Source organism: Vigna unguiculata, chromosome 8 (genome assembly GCF_037176805.1).
Source record: "Vigna unguiculata cultivar grain cowpea cultivar isolate G323 ecotype 2 chromosome 8, ASM3717680v1, whole genome shotgun sequence".
NCBI lineage: Eukaryota > Viridiplantae > Streptophyta > Magnoliopsida > Fabales > Fabaceae > Vigna > Vigna unguiculata.
This window is the reverse complement of record NC_140799.1, coordinates 13,915,095-13,935,198: the sequence shown is the minus strand read 5'-3', so window position 1 is coordinate 13,935,198 and position 20,104 is coordinate 13,915,095. Positions and strand designations below refer to the sequence as shown.

At 39.2% G+C, this 20,104-nt stretch overlaps 2 pseudogenes across 1 annotated transcript; both read right to left on the bottom strand.

The window, feature by feature from the left end:
• Positions 1–8,903: 8,903 nt before the first annotated feature.
• On the bottom strand, positions 8,904–12,365 carry LOC114194890 (uncharacterized; annotated as a pseudogene). Its single transcript, XR_014984270.1, has 9 exons — positions 12,356–12,365; positions 12,125–12,216; positions 11,824–11,926; positions 11,519–11,757; positions 11,229–11,441; positions 11,056–11,148; positions 10,875–10,976; positions 9,197–9,568; positions 8,904–9,110 (listed from the first exon to the last, which is right to left on the bottom strand). The product of XR_014984270.1 is annotated as an uncharacterized LOC114194890 (transcript).
• A 15-nt stretch (positions 12,366–12,380) lies between these two features.
• On the bottom strand, positions 12,381–15,977 carry LOC146884180 (uncharacterized; annotated as a pseudogene).
• Positions 15,978–20,104: the final 4,127 nt, after the last annotated feature.

Genomic DNA, 20,104 nt, shown 5'->3' with positions numbered 1-20,104 from the left:
CACGCATAGCCTTATTCGGCGAAGACCTTGATCCCAGAATAGGCCGAGATGCCCGCCTCGAACCAGTCGAGGACACAACCCCCCTGGGACTCCCCAACGGCCATTCCATCAACTTGGGCACTGGTTTAAGTCTTGATGAGCGTGCCACAATTACACCCATCCTTATAAACAACACGGATCTCTTCGCTTGGTCAGCCGCCGACCTCCCAGGGGTAGACCCCAACGTCGCATCCCACAAGCTCTCGGTATATAAAGAAGCCCACTACGTATCTCAGAAAAAACGCAAACTTGGTGAAGAACGCAGACAGGCAGCCAAAATAGAAGCCGACAAGTTGCTGAGCGCAGGATTCATAGATGAAGCGCATTACACCACCTGGCTCTCTAACGTTGTCTTGGTGAAGAAAGCCAATGGTAAATGGCGGATGTGCGTGGACTACACAGATCTAAACAAGGCATGCCCTCGCGACGCCTACCCCCTACCCAACATCGACCGCCTTGTAGACGGCGCGGCAGGAAATAAAGTACTTAGCTTTCTGGACGCATACTCAGGTTATAACCAAATACCCATGGCCACAGCAGACATGCACAAGACCGCCTTCATCACAGACGATGCCAACTACTTCTATAGAGTCATACCCTTCGGCCTCAAAAACGCTGGGGCAACCTACCAGTGGCTAATGGACAAAGTCTTCAACCACCTCACAGGTCACTGTGTCGAAGTCTACGTCGATGACATGGTCGTCAAATCCCCAAGCCATCATCAACACGCTATAGATTTGGAGGCGGTTTTCTCCGCATTGCGCCAGTACAACCTCCGCCTGAACCCTGAGAAGTGCGTATTCGGCGTGGACCGGGGTAAATTCCTCGGTTTCATGTTAACTCAGCGCGGCATAGAGGTCAACCCCGAAAAATGCAAGGCTATCATCGAGATGCGTAGCCCAACCACCATCAAAGAAGTACAGCGACTAATCGGCCGCCTCACAGCTATATCTCGTTTCCTACCAAAACTAGCAGAACAAACTCAACCCATAATTCAGCTCCTAAAGAAATCCGCCCGGTTCACGTGAACTGAAGATTGTGAACAAATTTTCCTCAAGCTCAAAGCATCCCTAACCTCACCCCCCATCCTTCGCAAACCCGACACTAGCCAACCCCTGCTAGTGTACATCACGGCCACCGATCACACCGTCAGCGCTGCCCTTGTCCAAGAAGCAGAAGGCACCCAGCACCCTGTTTACTTTGTAAGCAGGACACTCCAAGACCCTGAAACCAGATACCAAATGGTAGAAAAACTAGCCCTATCCTTGGTCCACGCCGCACGCCGCTTACGTCCATATTTCCAAAACCACACCATAACCGTCAAGATCGATTATCCAATTCAGAAAATATTACAAAAACCAGACTTAGCCGGGCGCATGTCGTCATGGGCCGTGGAGCTCTCCGAATTTAACATCCGCTATGAACCACACGGCCCCATCAAAGCCCAATGTCTCTTGGACTTCGTCAACGACCTACAACAAACACCTACCGAGGACCAATGGACGCTTCATGTAGATGGCTCCTCAAACCCAAGGGGTGCGGGTGCCGGCATCGTACTGGAAGGCCCCAACGACATCCTCATTGAGAAATCTCTCCATTTCGCTTTCAAAACGTCGAATAATCAAGCCGAATACGAAGCTATACTGGCCGGTCTCTCTCTAGCCCGTGAAGTAGGCGTCAAAAAGCTAACATGTAAAACTGACTCCAAACTCACAGTAGGTCATCTGAACGACGAGTTCCAAATTAAAGACCCCGTCCTCCAACAATATTACCATTTGGTCCGCGCAATCATCCAATCCGCTTTCGAACTAGTCCGCATCGAACACATACCCAGAACCGACAACGTCAGAGCAGACATCCTTTCCAAGTTAGCCAGCACCAAACTCAAAAGCCGCAACTGGTCCTTGCTACAGCAAACACTATCCACACCCTCCGTCGCACACACTTGCCAAACGCTAACCCACCCCCCGTCAGACAATCCCACCCCTACCCAAAACCCAAACTGGACCACCCCTTACATCCAGTACCTCAAAACTCGCAACCCCCCGGCCGATGCGGACAAAACTTGGCTGGCCAAGGCCGCCAGGTACACTATGGTAGGCGACGACCTCTACAAACGCGGATACGGCCAGCCCCTACTTAAATGTGTCACGCCAGAACAAGCCCAGTACGTCATTAAGGAACTACACGAAGGGATCTGCGGTTATCATTCAGGCGCTTGCACCATGGCCACAAGAATTCTCAGAGCCGGGTACTTCTGGCCTACAATAGAGGCGGACTGCCAAGACTACGTCAAAAAGTGCAAACCATGTCAGAAGCACGACAACCTTATACATCAAAAACAAGAACAGCTACACCACATACTGTCCCCCTGGCCGTTCGCTAAATGGGGGATGGACATCCTAGGCCCATTCACACCCGGCAAAGGACAGGTTAAGTTCCTAATCGTAGCCGTTGACTACTTCACCAAGTGGATTGAAGCCAAACCGTTGACCACTATCACAGCCCAGCAAGTCCAGCAGTTTGTGTGGAAGGACATCATATGCAGATATGGCATACCGCATACCATCATAACAGATAACGGCCGACAATTCATTGACAAGGAACTAGCAAAATTCTACACCGGTTTGGGCATCAAACATATCACAAGCTTTGTTGAACACCCGCAGACCAATGGGCAGGCGGAAGCGGCAAACAAAGTTATCCTCGTGGAACTGCGCAAAAGATTGGATACCGCTAAAGGCCGATGGCCAGAAGAGTTAATTGAAGTACTATGGGCCTACAGATGCACCCCGCAATCGTCAACTAACGAATCCCCCTTCAGCCTGGTCTACGGCGCAGACGCCATGATACCAGTAGAAATTGGCGAACCATCCCTGCGCCGAGAACTATACGACCCAGCTAATAACCAACAAAACATGGCCTTGCATCTCAACCTCCTTCCCGAACTCAGAGAAAAAGCCCAAATACGCAATCTTGCCGCCAAACAACGAGCCGCCAGGAAATATAACGCAAACTTGCACCCGCGATCGTTTGTCATAGGAGACCTAGTATGGAGAATGGCCAGCAGTGCTAGAAAAAAGGATGGCAAGTTCTCCGCCAATTGGGACGGCCCATACTGCATACGAGAAGACACAGGAGGTGGGGCTTATCGCCTAGAACAACTATCCGGGGAAGAAATCCCCAACACATGGAATGTATCCCACCTCAAGTTTTATTTCAGTTGAACATACACCATAAGCAGATCCATACTTGTAACCACGGGTGTACTCTTTTTCCTCACTTGGTATTTTTTCCCTAAGAAGGGTTTTGGCCAAGGAGGTTTTAACGAGGCACCCCCATTTCAATTAATAAAATGAGTGGTTCCCTACTTCATAACTCTGTACTACTTTACTCGTGCTTAATTCGTTTAACTTCCCCATCCTTACCACAAGTAAGCGGCCTGGGTCGAACACCCTTTACTTGTGCTTAATTCGTTTAAGTTCCCCACCCTTACCACAAGTAAGCGGCCTGGGTCGAACACCCTTTACTTGTGCTTAATTCGTTTAAGTTCCCCACCCTTACCACAAGTAAGCGGCCCGGGTCGAACACCCTTTACTTGTGCTTATTTCGTTTAAGTTCCCCACCCTTACCACAAGTAAGCGGCCTGGGTCGAACACCCTTTACTTATGCTTAATTCGTTTAAGTTCCCCACCCTTACCACAAGTAAGCGGCCTGGGTCAAACACCCTTTACTTGTGCTTATTTCGTTTAAGTTCCCCACCCTTACCACAAGTAAGCGGCCTGGGTCGAACACCCTTTACTTGTGCTTAATTCGTTTAAGTTCCCCACCCTTACCACAAGTAAGCGGCCTGGGTCGAACACCCTTTACTCGTGGTTAACATACAAACGCCAACAATGCTCCCCTACGCATACAACACAACATATCGCATATTCCTATCACATGCTATTATCAATAACCACAACATATATATCCACAAGATGCATCACATTAAAAACAAATAAAAATATTGTACGAGTTATTACAGACTTAGGATTCATTGCGAAATAGAACAATCATAAAAACTACATCCTAAGCTGCTTTGTCATCCTCCACGGGCGCATCCACATCTTTCTCCGCCTCGGCCGCCTCATTCCCAACCTCCTCCCCACCCTCTTCATCCTCCCCTACCAGCTTTCCACCAACCACGTCTTTATCTACATCAAACCTTGAATCCAGGGCATCCACTTCCTTATAAAAGAAGGCCGCCTGTCGCAACCCCTTCTCAAAGCCATTTATATGCTCCTGAATAACACTGTTCTTCAAGTCATCCAATTCACCAACAGCCCCGTCATACTTGTCCTTTAAATCCTCATAGTCTTCCTCAAGCTCCCCTATACGCTTATTCAATTTCTCCTCAGAATCTAAACAACGAACCTTCCACGACACCAACCTCTTTCTCTCAGCCTCCCAACTTTCCTTCTCCTTCTCCAACGCCGCCTTCTCCTCCGCCAACTTATCCACTTTATCCTGCAGCCCTCCCGCCTCCTTCACTTCCCTTCTGTAAAGGGACCCCACACGTCTACTCAACACCAATGCCTTACTCCCAAACTCAACCATGGTTCTCACAATATGATCAACCTCCATATTGTCGATGGAGTTCACAACAGTATCTGGCAAGTTAATTGAGATGTCCTTTCTCACGCATATCTCCGGCAACTCAATTAGCCCGGCTTCCGGCAACTTCTCGCCACTGGCCGACCCCGCCCCATCACCTGACCCGAGAATAGCTGCCCTCACTTTCTTCACATCCTTACCCTTCCCGGGTCGAGGCGGAAGCTCAGCCTTCCTCTTCGTGCCGCCATGAACGTGTACTTCCACCACAGATTCCTGCAGATTGGGAACACCAGTTTTCCCAGCCTCCTTGGCCTTGGCGGCCATCTCCTTCCTCAGCGCTTGAAAGAGCGCCAAGTTCTTCTTGCCAGACTGTGCCATATGTCCTGCAATAACATATCACAACTCGGATCAAAACAACTTAGCATCATTAACACAGTTTAAGTAATAAACAGATACCTTCAATATCTATAATCGGATGCACCGAATTATAAACCCTAACTAAGCCCTTAGTGGGCAACTTATCCACAAATCTTAACAACATCCCCACCACCTCCTTATCTCCAGACGACAACTCCTCCACCCCCATATCCTTGTAACGCGAAGGGTTATTGGTCCAACTGAAAGGGAACTTTGTACTCCCATCCGCATTCAGGAAATGCGGCTCACCTCCCTCCTTCACCACAACCTTGAAGTATCCGTCCTTGAAGTGCTTGAAAGATTGGGAGAATGCATCCAACCTGCTAATGCTAGGACGACTTATCAATGACAACCAGGTAGCCGGCCTCCGGGGTCTGGTATCATAGAAATACAAAAACGCATAAGGTGAAGGCTCCAAGTACAGCGACTCGCACAGAATGCGGAAGGCCTGTAAGTAAGCCCAACTGTTAGGGTGTAGTTGAGTAGGCGCCACATTCAAAGCCCGCAGCACACCCATAGTAAAGTCGTCGAAAGGTAGTCGTATATGAAGCTGAGAAAAATGACACATGTACATGTAAAAGAATTTCTCGGTAGCCCCCTCTTGACCGTGGCATACCCGGTCGATGGCGCTCACTCTTTCCAGTGAAACAATATCTCCACTGACCCCTCTAGATATGACGGGCGTACAGTTAAGCCAAGAATTCAGCAGACGAGACCACCTAAACAGGGATGACTGTTCACGAACATCGGACGCAACCCACGCATAACCGCCCTTAGCCGGCCAGTTACTTTCCTCCAGCTCTTCAGGAGGATCTTCTCGGACCTCCCTCACTACTTCCATTGGCATCCCACTTGTGCCAACTCCAACACTTATACCTTCTCCACGAAGCCGGTCATCTCTACTCCTATCCGACTCAGTACTCTGACTACTACTAGATGCAGATAACGATGAGCTATCGCTACTAGACATACCTGTTTTCGTGTTTACGGAAAGATGTCGGCGGAATTTGGGAACTAGTCGGACAATATTATGCGCACAAGGTCTCTGATTTCAAAACTCGCAAATGAACCAAGTAAACCTTCAGCTGCTTCCAAGCCCATATTTATAGTCCACGATCCCAAACGACTAAAAACTCTTCCCGCCAAAATGAAACCCCAGACCAATCGACACCATTATGAAGGATATGACACATAAAAAACGACGGCGCCAAAGTTTTAACGATGTGACCACCTGACGCCTTTTCACCTACCTTCTGACACTTCCAAGCCTTAACACTGTTCACCACACTTAAAGGCTGGGGGACTGGTGTATCACACCTAGCCGGTTTTGCTAGTTAACCAACACATATCATCCTTGACCGACAACCCATATCGGACAAGGCTGGGGGACTGGTGTACCGTACCTAGCCAAACTCAACCAAGTAAACAAATATACACATCAAAACCGCCTAACATCTAGTGCCCGGACACCACCAGCACAAGACATCTAGGCAAGTAGCCGGTCAAGGCCGACTACTTACCTAGAAAGTTAGCTAACATCGATGCTCCTCCTTCAATAGGTCCCCAGGGCCAGTTTTGGGGCCCAGGCCCACTCATGGCCCAAGCTAGGGCCCAGGTCAAAACCCAGCCCATGCAATGGTCAAACGTTATTAATGTTCTATAAATACACGTGGACCCCATCATTTAAAGGTACGCATTCATTAATTGCTGATTTGACTCTTTGAGAGCTTTGACTTACTTGAGCTTCGGAGATTCTTCTGCAGGTAGCCCCCCCTGGGTTCAAGCCGACATGTATTGAATGGGAAGAGGCCAACTAAGGAGATAGCGGACTACATGGTAAGGTGACACTCGTGCCTAACTTATCTTATTTGTCCCTCTGCAGGAACATCAGTAATTTGCAAATTGGAATAAAAGACTCTAACTAATTTCGGATAATAACATTGACGATTAGTCAAAAAAGGTAATAATCCCAAATTATACAGTATATCATAGAACTCAAAGTTTTACTGGGCAATAAATTCATCAGGGTATCTTGGTTCAATAATATCTCTGCTGGAAAATTTGGAAGAATACCTTTCATATTGAGCTATGGAAGATAAGAATCTTTGTGGCTGTGAGGGGGCAATAATTTCATTAAGTTCATTGGCGGCAACACCACGATGGTGGTAGGCACCAGTTTGAGTCTTGCGTTTTCTTGAAGATTCAGCCACTTTTGGGTGTTTTTGACGATTTTAATCGATGGGTTTTTTGGAGAATTGAAAATAAGAAAGATTGTAATGAACAGGACTTGATTTGGTTAAGAAACGAAGCAACAATGGTGAAAAAACGGTTGAGGCAGTGAGGGGCACAAGGGTTTTTTGTGGGTTGCAGCGGCGGAGAGAAAAAATGCAGGTTTTATAGTGGAAGACGACCTACAATCAATTACAGGGTTTGTGTAATTGATTACAGGGTTCAATTTTTTTTGCAGAACCTCCTGTTAATTGATTACAGGGTTTATGTAATCGATTTTGGGTTACAATTTTGTTGCATAACCTCGTCCAGGCACTATTGAATCGATTAAAGTAAGTTGTAATCGATTAAATGAAGGTGTAATCAATTACACTCGCGTCATATTACAGAAAATGATGTTGTAATCGAGTACACTATGAATGTAATCAATTACTAGAAGTATTTTTGCGTCACAAACATACTGTTAATCAATTACGCGGTCCATATAATTGATTACATCATTACATTTTCTTTTCCAACGATATTTACTCCATTAAAAGGGTCCTTTAATAAAAAAATTTGAAGATATTCCAGTAATTAAATAAATAAAAAAAATGATTAAGAACTTCCACATTACTTAAAATGAAAAGCAAAGAAAATAAACAAAATCAATTACGACAACTATCTATATTTTGTTCTCCCACGGTGATCCACATACCATCCAGAATTGATATCTTCGTATTCATCGACAGGTGTTGGCAGTCTGATATCTCTAGTTTGGATGAAAAGCTCGATATACAAAGAAATACGAGGTTTCACAGATCAGTCTAGACTTTGTACGTGCTTCCAACGACTGATCATCTGTGACACGTCAAAGTCACATTTGATTTCCGCGGTGTCATGCACTAGTCGCTTGTTGCGTCTTGTTGTAGGGCGATGATAGTCAATTTCTTTGACAATTCTACGGTCAACACACTCCATTAATTAAGTTATGGTTTGTAATAATTCATTGTATGTGCAATCATGTCTGATGGAGAAGGTTTTCGTGGCATCCGAACCAAACTCAAGACCGAAACCATATGGACTCTCTATGATACTGACACCCCTTAATGGTCAACCATAATAAATAATACACTACAAAAAACATGTAAATATCGACATTTATTTTTGTAATTTATGTCATTTTTAACTGTCATTATTTACTTGAGTGACGGTTTCATGAAATGTCGTAATTCTTGCCGTCACAATGTATAATACGGCAGTTATAGATGAACCACTACAACAATCGTCATTTTATTCAACGTATAAAGTGGCGGTTTAAAAAGGCAAAAAGCGTCAGTTAAAACTGACGTAATATTTTTACTGGATGACAAATATAATGTGAAAAACGACGCTTTAAACTAACACTATTATCATTATATTATGACATTTTTAAATGTCACCAGTTTAATTAAGTACAATTTATTCTGAGATTAATTACGTCATTATCAAATGTATCAAGTGACGTAATTTTAATATTTAATTATTTATTCTTTTTTAATATTTCTTATACTTTCATAATTCGATAAAATTATTTTTTCATGATAATTTAAAATATATAAAAAATTATAGCACTATCAAATAGAAATTGATAAATTAAATTGATTCATTGTCAATATAACATAACTACATCAAAGTACCAATTCAAGCATTTGGAAAAAAAGAAGAAGACAACATTAAGAGTACCAAAATATTCAAGTATCTAAGAATAAAAGACAGCATTAAAAGTCCTAAGTCTAAGGTGTTTTGTTTCCACCACTTGATCCTAGTATTTCATGCGGAGATGGCACACCACTTTCAATATCTGGTGCCTGCAATGAAGAAATAATATAGTATATATGAGTAAGTGAAATTGAAATAAATTATGAGATCCACACAATAAGTTTAAGTAATTTACTAATGTAAATTATAACTCATTAATAGATGGACATACCAAACCAGCAGCCATTGCAGCAACATGTTCTGGAACATCTTTTTTAGAAGTAATATAGGCAAGCAGTGTTTGCATTTGGCTCTTGACAGTTGCAAGTTCATTTTTAATCTTCACAAACTTGTCTTCGTCATGTGGTGAAGCTGCATTAGGTGAAGCAAAGTTGATTCCTCTTATTCTTGTAGTTGATTGCTGAAAAGCAAAAGTAGGACACGCGCCATACGAAAGTCCTCTAACCCGACCTGGATGCTCTTTTCCAAATATGACACCAATAGGATCATTTGGAGATATTTCAGATGCAGTTTCCGGATTTTTCAACATCAATTCATCAATTTTTTCCTGCATAAAAATAGGAATAACAATTCAAGTTTAATTCATCAATTTTCAGTTTCCAATTTATTCTATCTCTAACACAACATTAACTCAAAATGGGATGGAGGATGAGTCAAATCTAGAATGGAATGATGGACCAAACTCAAAATGGAATGAAACATATTCCAATGCAATATGAATAAAGATGTAGACTGTATGCAACTCTAGATGTTATGCACACTTGAGGAATTATTAGAGACCATGAGCATGCTAAACTACAACTGAATCATATAAAACTCCAAATCAAGACCCTCTAATTGTGTCTCATTGCTCCTAAATGGCTTAGTTCTAACGCAGTTCCCACCCTGGTTCCACAACCCATTCTCAAAATGTGATGTGGCAAATGTCCTAAGAAACACTGTGCCTTTGAACTTCTCTAATCTATTGATGGCCTTAAACGTAGTCCTGGAAGCTCTTCTGTAACCATAGTACATGGTCAAGTCAGGGACATTCTCCAAGAGACAGTAATGGCATCCGGCAATTTTTTGTTTCTCGTAGAAAACCATGGAACGTGTAAACCAATGTCCTCCATTGAGAATAACATAGTCAAATGAGTTGTCCAAGAGACAGTAATGAGCATGCTAAAACTGAATGCAAAATGAGTTTAAAAGCAGAACTTGCATGAAACCTAAATGGTGCCAATAAAACCAATCTGTGATAGTAGAAAAACAATGCAATTCAGTAACATCAAACACAATTCAATTCATGATTTTTAACATATTTATGTACTGATTTTGCTTTTGCAGATCCAAAAGATCCTAGCATGAGGATACTTGAAAATTCGTTTTTGCTTGGTCCAGTCTTAGTTTTTGCTTTTATTTGTTCATCTCTTTGAATTTTAGTTGTTTCCTCTTCCCACTAAAGTAGAAATATTTCAGATGTAATGTAAATGCATCATGCAATGAGGATAGGAAAAGAATATGCTGAAATAACTCAGGCATATGCAGTTACTGCAGACAAAAACTGATGCAGAGTTTTACAGCAGAAAAATGACACTACAAAGATGATCCAGAATGCTGCAAATGTGCCATTATGAAATCAATTCATGGATTAATCCAACATAGCACAAAATCAAATCTTGAACATCAGTACTCAGAATATTACAATAGTAGAATACCAAAGCAGAAATATTTCAGATGTATCCAGCACAACCCAAAATCAATTCATGGATTCAAGAAAAGCATGCTGTCATAACTCAATTAATAGAAAAGCATCCAAATTCAATCATCTAATAATCCATATTTTAACAACTTAATGATATGAGTAAAGTTACCCCAATCTCCATAGCCTCGTCATTCACATAGGTGCCATTTTTTCTCTTATGAGTCACCTTCCACATTCCAGCTCTCCCAATATTCTTACCAAGCTCCAATATCTAATATTCAAAGGAAATAATTTAAGTCAAACATTAGAATATTACTAAATTGAGAACAAAATATCAAAAAAAAAAATACCAAATTTTCCCTTCTTCTTGACAAAGACATAGCACCACCCGTGTGAGGAATAGTTTGCCTTTTCCTGATATCTCTATTTCTATTACCCATTTCCTACCAAATGAAAAGGAAATCGGTTTTGTGGAAATTGAAATTGAGAATGTATGTAAATATACTGATTACAATTTGTTTACCATTGTTGAAGGCTTGAGACGATAATCAACAAACAGAGCCCATTGATCCATGGTAATCTCATCGGGAACATTCTTGATGAGATCATTTCTACTAAGAAGGGGGTCATAAAACTCATTCCACAGCTTCCATCTGTACTCCCTCCATAGTTTTCCAATTCTAGACTTAACATCTCTTTTTGCCAAGTCCCCATTTATCTTGAAATAAAATCGAGGCTTCAAAGAATTCAAATGTTAGTCAATATTTATAATTTATATTTAATAGAAGAAATAACAATAAAGAGTTTAATTACCTTTAGACTTTCCCACACTTTGTCCTTGTAAGTATCTGTCATAGATGACCACCTTTCAAAACTTATAGGGAACAATATACAATTTGTTGCTAGCTGCCCACACACTCCAGCAAGAAAACCAGATGCTTCTCCAATTGGTTGATATTTATCATCATAATTCACGACCACACGTAATCCATTTGGCAAGTTGTGAGCATCCTTAACCTTGACCTTAAGATTTTTACTAACTCCATCTTCATCTGTAAAAATCAAATTCATTAATTGGAACTTATTAATTGAAAACATTAACACAATATTAAATTTACCTATAGCATCCACAAACCAATAATGGTTTGATTGTCTTCCTTTCTAGGGGATTATTACTTCAGGTTCAGCTTTAGAATTGGGTTGAGTATATTGAGATGTTGGCTGTGAAAATTATGAAGATGGCTATGAAGATTCAGAAACTGGTTGTGAAGGTTCAAGGAGTTGTGCAAGTTTAGAAGTTGCATCTGCAGTTTCAATTCCTTGCTCTCCAGGTTGAGTTGTTGGTTGTCCTAGTTGAATGCTTGCTTGTCCTTATTGAGTAGATGGCTGTCTAGACGTATCTTACACATAATTTCCCACATAATGCTCCGAACTAGATGAAATGTGTTCATTTTCAGGGGTACTTGGAACTGACTTTAGCAAGTTCCTAATCCTCTTGGGTCTAGGAATATCTGCACAAAAAACAAAAATAAACCAAAAAAAAAAATTAATAAGGTAAACATGTATTACTAAGTTTTCTACATTTTAACTTAGAAACAAGGTAAAAGTAAATAATTTATAACCAATACATGTTCCACCAAGTTCTATGACCTAGACTCATACCAAGTAATTATTATTACTCTGACATTGAATCATTTTCATCATTACAGTTGTCCTCATTTAATAAGTCATCATCTTCATCGTCCCTAAAAAGTGCTAGTTGTTCAAAGTCACTAAAAAATTGATTTAAGTCTTGTTGTGGACATGTTTCAACTTCACAAACATCAATATCACCTTCTCCCATATCATAAAAGTCTCTTGGTTTGACATGGAGAGCAATGGCCTAATCCTTGTTGACCTCATCGTTGACATAATAGACCATTTCAGCTTGTGAAGCTTCAATGTATGGGTCATGATCCTCATGATCTCCAATGTGAATTAATCGTGAAAAATTTATACAAGTGAACCCCCATGCATACTTTTTAAACCCCCTTTCTTGTGTGGTGTCAGCCCATTTACATTTGAACAATGTAACTTTAAATTTTCCATAGTAATTGAGCTCAATTATGTCTTCTAATTTTCCATAATATGCCAAATCTGCTTCTCTAATGTTATTGTCTGCACTACTTGCAACACATGATGTTGAAGAAGTTAAGAACACTCTACTATTTTGGGTTTTCATCCCATGTTCTCGACTTTGAGTTCTAAATTTGAATCCATTTACATTAAAGGCAGTAAATCTTCTAGCATGTGGTGTTGGACCTCGAGCTAAATACTTCAGATCATCTGACACTGAACTCGAAATGTCTTGGTTATCAATATAAAAAAATAATGAATTTAGACGTCAATTTAAAGTGAAACTTTAATTTAAGATCTAATAACACATATTATACATACCCTACGAGGAAACCAATTCATGAAATCCTTATTAACAATCTTTTCTATCTCTGTATTGGCAATTCTTCGCCTTCTAGACTGCCTTCGCAAATGATCTTTAAATTCTCTAATATAATATGTCAACATATTACTAATAATACAATAAAAACACATTTTAAATATAACTACATTATTGTTTATGGTAATACTCACTCAATATAAGGTTTAACATGAGGGCAATTAAATAACACATATCGATGTGCTTGGGTTTTCTCCATGGTTGATATTTGAAAAGTTGAAGAGGCACTTACTACTCTACCAATTAGTGGAAATAGGGTACTCAATTCAGATAATTCTGTATCACCACAATCATCCACACGTGAAGGTCTATTAATTATTGTTTCCATCCCTTCCATATACTGAGAGCAAAAGGTTAGAACCTCTTCAGCTATGTATCCTTCAGCAATAGAACCTTCGGGTTGTGATTTGTTTCGAACATAGGACTTTAAGTGTCCTAAATACCTATAAAATTTTAAAACAATTAGGCAAAATAAATGTTACACTTAAACAAAAATAGAAAGGTGTGTTGTCGACAAACCTTTCAATGGGATACATCCAACGATAATGTACCGGACCTCCAAGTTTTGCCTCCCCGGCTAGGTGACAAGTTAAATGAACCATGATTGTAAAAAAGGTAGGAGGGAATAACATTTCTATGTGGCATAGTGTTTGAATCATGCGATACTCAAGTTTTTCAAGATCTAATTGACTTAAACTTTTGCCACATAATTGTCGAAAAAAGGAACATAGTTCTACTATCACTACAGTGACATTGTTTGGAAAAAGATTGCGTATGGCAATAGGTAGTAAGTGTTCCATAAGAATATGTCAATCATGACTTTTGAGTCCAAATATCTTTCCATTTTTCAAGTCAATACATAATGAAATGTTACTTGAGTATCCATCTGGCATTTTAACATTTTTCAATGTTTGCAAAAATGTTTCTTCTTTGCTTTTGACAATGAAAACAAAGCTGGCTGATATCTTCCTTTATCATCTGGCCAAAGTTCCTTCCTTATACCCATTTCTTTAAGAACCTTTCGGGCTTTAACATTATCTTTTGATTTTGTAGGATCATTAAGCAAAGTATACAAAACATTGTCACAACCGTTCTTCTCAATATGCATGACATCTAGACAATGTCTCAACAAGTTCGTCTCCCAATAAGGAAGATAAAAAAATATACTTCTTTTTTTCCATTGTTCTGCTCTAACAAATTCAACATTGGTTGCTCGACCTCTCTTACTTGTATTTGGAATTTCTAATGGCTTTCCAAATGTAACATTCAAACCCTCAACTTGTTTAAATATGTCTGACTCTGTCAAAGGTAGTGGTGCATCCCTTAGTTCATTTTTTCCATCAAAAAGAGACCGATTGAATCTAAATCTATGATCTTTTTCTAAAAATCGACGATGTCCCATAAAACAAAATTTCCCCCTGTACAGCCAACAAGAATCTGTATCAAAGTTACAGTAGGGCAAGCATTTCCAGTGTGCGTGTTCCATCTAGATAAATTTCCTAGCCTAGGAAAATCACTAATTGTCCAAATCAAAGCCGCTCACAATGTAAACATTTCTTTTTTCGAATAGTCAAATGTTTGCACTCCATCAAACCATAACTCCTTCAATTCTTTGATCAATGGTTGTAAGTAGACATCAATATCATTCCTTGCCATTTGTTTACTAGGAATTATCATAGAGAGGATAAAGGAGGTTTGCTTCATACACTCCCAAGGAGGACGATTGTAAGGAATGAGCACCACTGGCCATATACTATGATTAGTACTCATGTTTCCAAAAGGGTTGAAACCATCACTAGTTAAGCCTAGTCATATATTTCACGGATCACTTGCAAATTCAGGATGCAATACATCAAATGTTTTCCAAGCCTCAGAATCTCTAGGATGCCTCATCAATTCGTCTTGTTTTTTTTCTGATGCATGCCATGTCATAGAATCACTTGTCTTAGAACACATAAATAATATTTGCAATCTCGGCTTTAAAGGAAAGTAACGCAATATCTTTGTATATTGTTTCTTATTTTTATCTTTCCATTTAGATATCTTACACCGTTTACATTCTTCTAAGTCTTCATTCTCTTCACCCCAATATAGCATGCAGTCTTTTGGGCAAGCTGGTATTTTGACATAGTTAACACCAAGCTTGCTAATTGAATTCTTGCCTTGTAGAATGAGCTAGGAAACTTAGCATGTTCAAATGCGTCCTTTAGCAACTCTAGAATCAATGTCATTGCTTTGTCACTCATTCTACACATGCACTTTATATGATATAACTTCAACATGAATGATAACTTTGAATACTTTGTACAACCATCATATAATGGTTGGTTATTTTCCTTCAACAAAGCATCAAAATCTATATTTCCTTCATCACGCATCATATTAGCTTGCACACCATCATCTTCGGTAGCCCTGTCAAAGTCATTAACATCATTCCCCCACAAACCCAAATGCATCATTCAACATGTCTTCCATTGGATTTTGAGATTCTAAAAAATCTTGAACCACATTTGCACTTCTACCAGCCATGGAATCACTTAGACTTGGTCCTTCACCATTCATATACCATGTTTTGTAGTTTTCAGGAAAAGGTCTACATGTTAAGTGTTCTAGAACCGCATCCCTAGGTTGCCATTTATTGAAACCACATTTTGAACATGGACACTTAATAACACGACCATTACCATGTTCAAAAGCAAAATCCAAAAAAATATTTAACTCATTTGAATATTCAATGGTGTTTTGTGGTTTAGAAGTCCACAATTTATCTATTGGCATGACTACAAAATAAACACCAATGAAAAAAAATTCATTACTTAGGAAAGAAATCATACAAACAAGAGGAAGGTGTTCTATCCTCAAAACAACTAAATGAAAGAGTTAACTAAAATAATTAGTTAACCAAAGTATTCATTCAAAGAAATTATAAAATAAAGGACAAAACATATATATTTTATCCTCAAAACAATTAAATGAAAGAGTTAACTAAAATAATTGAATTGCAAAGAACATGACTTAAGCTCAAACCTTGATATTATATGAAATAAGCTGGACAAAGTTTGCAGCAGCTTTAACTTGCAAGTTGTCCAAGTTTTATCCTATACAAATAGAGAAGGTATATATGAAATTGGAGTTCATGCCATGTAATATCCGATTAGAGAGAAAAAATTGGTGCAGATCCTTACAAACATCAACACCAATAATGTACCAACATAAATAACTAGTATGCAGAACCCAAAAAAAAATGTATTTGTTAATAAATTTCAGCCAAAAATACAGAATATGAAAAGAATATGCATTGAAGAAATTAGTCTAATTATGCAACATAAATCATCTTACACAATCATTTTCCTAGAAACCACAACAGTGTCTTTGGAAAAAAAAATATACAATCGAAACTTTTAGGCTCTGGCAAAACCATGAAGTTTGGAGAAATAATTGATTGCACATAAGCATTGTCTAAAAAACAACAAAACACAGAAGGGGAAAAGTTATTTCAATGCAAAGACCTTAATTATATCTCTACAATTTTAATTAACAAAGCACAGATAAGACAAAACAAAACATAAACCAAAATGAAAATCCATATCTATACTTGTGTAACAACAGAGAGTGTGTGAAGAAGGGTTCACTCACAAAAAATAACCATGTTTCAGAACATGACAAAATGCAGAAATCATAACTGATCACAAGCACCAAGCAACCAAATTGTTTCCAGAACCACACCAAGGCAGACACAAAATTTAACTATACTACTTAAATGTAAGAAATTTAAGAATAATGTACTCAGCAACTCAGACATGTACTTAAATGTACCAACATTTTTGCACCAACTATGTGTCAAAAATAGTAGCTTATAGTAGATAATAGGAAGAGTGGTTACCCAATCATTTACAATGGAGAAGAAAACAAATCATGGATAGTGTGCTTAAGATCACATATCTTCATATACTCCAAAATCCCAGAAACGAAAAAACAAAATAACCAGCACCAAATAAGCTAGAACTAATATCAATATCAACAAAAGAAATGCCTTCTCTAGGGCACAAACAAATTATTCAAAATTCCAACAGAAACCTTAAATGGACTAAACTAAAGACAAGGTAATTGATTCTACATCAGTGAAAAGTATAAGCCAATGATCACTTTTCATTGACATGATATGAATGGTGTATGATTCAAAACCTCAACACTAAGAAAAAGGTCTAGTATAAAAACGTGATTGCATTCTTCATATTAGTTAATGAACACTATCATACCATGCCACAAACAATCTTATGCTTCATGCACTTTTCAGATGTAGCAAACACAAGTAACAAATGAATAGATAAATATATTTATATATATAAAATGTATTTCAATCGACATGACATAATCGTCCAATATATAAAACACTTTCAGACAACTAAAATAGGGAAGCATGTGCAGGGAAAGATAATCTAAATATGCAATGAATAGAGACAATCATTCATTTGTTTATCATGGTCAGAATCGACAACTAAGAATCTAGCCAAAAAAATAAGTGTCACATATTTTACTGCAGTTTCCCCACAAATCAAGCGAATTTGTACAAACAAATTAGTGGAACACTGGTGATAATGAACCCGTTTTGGTAGAATTTTATCAAGTTTTTTTCGAAACTAAACCACAATTGTTTGGTCATGGAAGACGGAACGTGTTTTTCGACACCACCTCACACTTAGAGGGAACGCAAGGCCAGCCACAATCTCATCATCCATGACTGGTTGTATTCCTCGAGAGATACATGTGAATCTCTCCCACGCCCAACACTGCAGCAGTAACATGCATCTACCAATGTTGTCTTGATGAAACTTAGTACCATGATCCAGTGCACGATACAAACATGCCAACACTAGAGATCCCTAACTAAAGTTTGAAACATGAGCCAAGTCTCTTAACAATGGCAAATACATAAAATGCATGAGACTAGCTGATGTATCTAGCATTAACATACTGCCAATTAGTATGAGGATGTGAGCGCGTGCATACTGTCCAATTGTTCCCAAAATCTGCTATTTAGCCACGACAACTTTATTCAGTTCCTTGTGAACATATTTTCGAGTGGAATGTCCCTCGATAATTCTTGGCACAATTCCAGTAGGTTTCCAGAACTAGAATCGGTGACGGGTGTGCTGTCTATTGGCACCCCCAATTGGAGTGAAACATCCTCCAGGGTTTCCAGAACTAGCAATATTTTGGATGAATGCATCCCCAATGTCAATGAAGTCTTCTATCCTAGCTTGTTGTGCTTTAGTAATCCTAAAGGAAGTGGGAATGAAATGTTTCCACATGCATGTTTTTAATTCATAAAATGTATTGATGCATGATGTTCTCCCCATTTGCACTCGATATTGCCTCTCTTGCCACCAATCAAATGCACGTCCTACAAACCTAGATGTAACATGCCTAAGAATATCTATATGACTATATTTACTAAACAAAGGTTGCACCAACTTCTCAGTATCCCACATCCAATCTTTAAATGATATTGGTCCTATATCTTCCCCAAAGAATGGAATGTCACTATGAATGGTTTGATGCAACTCATGACTACTATCATGCCTACCTCAATGCACACTATTATGCCTAACTACATGCATAAAGCTAGAAGAAGAAAAACTCATTTTGACACAATTTTAACAAAACAATTGTTCACAAAGTTGATGAATTTCTAAAAAGAAAGTAGTGGAAAAGAGTTCTAGAGATACTGCCAGGAAAGGGAGGTGAGTCACATGGACAAGCTTAGGAACCAAGCCTTTCCTAGCCAGAGATCTATAAAATGCTTTCACAAAATTTCTCAATAAAAATACAAATGAAACAGATTGTGTGAAAAACAAATTGACAAGGTGTGTGAAAAGAGTGCAAACTTAAAGTCCAAAAGAAGGTCAACTAGGTGTTAAACAAAGGGCACCTAGATATCACGGGACCTAAAATAGAAATACAAGCATACAAAGCACGCAAAACAGAACTTGGACATTGAAACACATAGCATAAAAGCTGAAAACATAAAGACTGAAATCGTAAAATACTGAAAACATAAACTAGACGAAAAACCTAAGTGGAAATTCAAGTGACCTTTGGAACCCCTTGAACCTCACACTACACGCTTAAACTATTACCAACCAAGCTAGGTTGGGATTGCTCTAAAGCATTTTCCCACCTAAGCCAAATGAAACAAAAACTGAAATAAAGAAAAAAATTATAACTCAAAAACCCATGATATCAAAACAAAAGACAAAAAGAACTATGCTTCTTGTTGTAGTGTGCTAGCTATTCTCCCTCTCGGTCCAGTGTTGGACTTTGTCCCAGCTCACACCTATGACTCTCTCGTGGTGCACTCCTTGGAAGTCCCAACTCACTCCTCAAGTCTCTTGGTAATGTACTCTCATAGTTGAGTCACTCACCACTCCACCTTCAAGAGGAGGTTTCACCTACACAGATTACCAAAACAGTGAATTGGAAGCAAAGTGAACCAAGAGCATGCACAGTCTTCCACATAAAAATAACAAAGTAGAAAGCAATAAAAGCTCAAATGGAAGAAGTGGACAACATCAAGTGAAAGATTAAATGACAAACTGAATGGAATAATCCAAGAAGACAAGCAAGAAACAAGCTAAGAATTAAAGGTGGCACACAAAAGGATCCTAAGGAATGTGTCTAGAATAAGATGAATAAAACCAAACTCAAACAAAGACTCAAATTAAGTTGAATCAAGAGCATACACAACTGAAATTGAAGAGGAAAGTAGCAAATAGGTGATGGAATTGTACGCTGTTTACTCAAATCATTGGATCAAAATTGCACATTGCAGATATTAATCAACAACGCACAACAATTTCAATGGGCTACTTCCAATTCAGTAATCAACGCATATGATAGAGAAC